Raw genomic sequence first — 1,750 nt, 5'->3', positions numbered from 1 at the left:
CTAGAGATCAAGAATACAGACCTAAAGGCCACAGAAGAGAGATTAAGAGAAATACCATGTTTCTAGAAGGCATTTTAAAACAAAAGCAGTGTGTTTTAAATAGCTAACAGACTTATCTGTTTTTCCAAACGTAGTGTTTGATTATTCTGAGTATCATGAAATTTCCCAATTGCCAGCTAAGCACACGTCTTAAAAGAGAAACACGATAAGGGAGAGACTAGAAACTCTAACCATGTGGAACCGAGATAAAATGTCTCAGCGAACCATATGGAAAATGTAAGCCAGGTCCTGAACAGGGCATTTGTAATTAAACATTACACAATGATGAAACCAATCACAATTTCATAGACATCCTCCAACATTACTGCAGTACAGAATACAACCATCACGTGACGTAACTAAACCGGCTTTCAAAATTCCCAAACACCATAATGCCTTTTCCACACTAGCCAGTGAGAACCAGGGAAGGAAGGAGGAACAGTTCCGGATGCCTGATCTTGCAGTGGTTAAAATTAGAAGGGGACAGTTCAGAGCCACACCAACAACAATAAACCCTGCATGGCATTCTGTCTGACCAGCACTTCTGGATGCAGCATCCTTTTGATCCTCAGGAAAAGCCCTCGGACACTGGGATGTTTTTACTCCTACTTCAGACCTAATTCCAGGCTTGAGACCTTGACTTGTTCAAGGTCACACAGCTAAAAAGTAGCAGACCCAGGACCCAACTCCGACCTGATCCTCACCCAATTTCCTTCCATTACAAGACACTCATTCATTTTCAACCAAACGTTGAGAAACCCAACAAGACCTGATGCCAAAGAAGGATCTACGATCCGTGAGGTCAAAGCTTAAGACTGCAAACACGATGTGCTGGAATCCGCTCAAAAAGGGGAGACGAGATTATCAAGAGACAGGAAAGGACCGGAAAGATCGGGGGGGAAAAATCTAATCCAAACGTCCTTGAGTACAGCGACGCAAAAGAGCAGCGTCCAGGCTGAAAATGCAGAGAAACGGTGCTTTCCTTCAGAAATGTGATTCCCAACGTAGAAATTGTAGGTCGAAACAAGGATTTTGTTGTTACTTTCCTATAAATGCGTTCCAGAATTTTACCTAAAATAAAGGCACTCATAAAACCAAGACGCCCAACTGGGTGCCACCAGTCCTACATTTTTCCCTAAGTCATGGCATTTATCTCACAAAAAATCCAGATTAAAGAAATGATAATTCGGCAAGCACCCACGGCGATTTTGACTGCAGGTAGAGGAAATGGCAAATCTAACGACAGTGTCTTCTTCCTAACAGAACGCATCCTTGAGGACAGGACAAAGGCGGCACCGCCACCGGAACCCCGTCCAACCTCCAGAACACAGGGACAACAGGCCAGTTAGAGCACCACGTACAAACGCGCAGGACGCGGTAAAGGGGAATTCCTAAGATGGCTCTCCGAATCCCTGCCCTACGTAAATTCCTAAACGCAACACAATTTCAGATTCAGGGGAGAGCTGGGGACAAATACGGGGTTCCAAGCGTGGGAATGCCACACGGGGGTGTACACACCGCCGACTGCGGACGCGACCCCTGTAAATTCCAGACCGGGGGTCACACGGGCGCCGCGAGACCCCAAAACCGAGCGGGCGCCAAACGGCAGCCCCCCGCCCCCGCCAGAACGGATGAAAAAACGACTGGCTCCGATTTCACCTCCTGCTTCCCCTCCCGAGCAGCCCCCCGCCCGGAGGGTCGGCAGGAAGGG

This window comes from Suricata suricatta, chromosome 9 (assembly GCF_006229205.1).
Source record: "Suricata suricatta isolate VVHF042 chromosome 9, meerkat_22Aug2017_6uvM2_HiC, whole genome shotgun sequence".
NCBI classification, from domain to species: Eukaryota; Metazoa; Chordata; class Mammalia; order Carnivora; family Herpestidae; genus Suricata; species Suricata suricatta.
Note: the sequence above shows the minus strand (reverse complement) of the source record.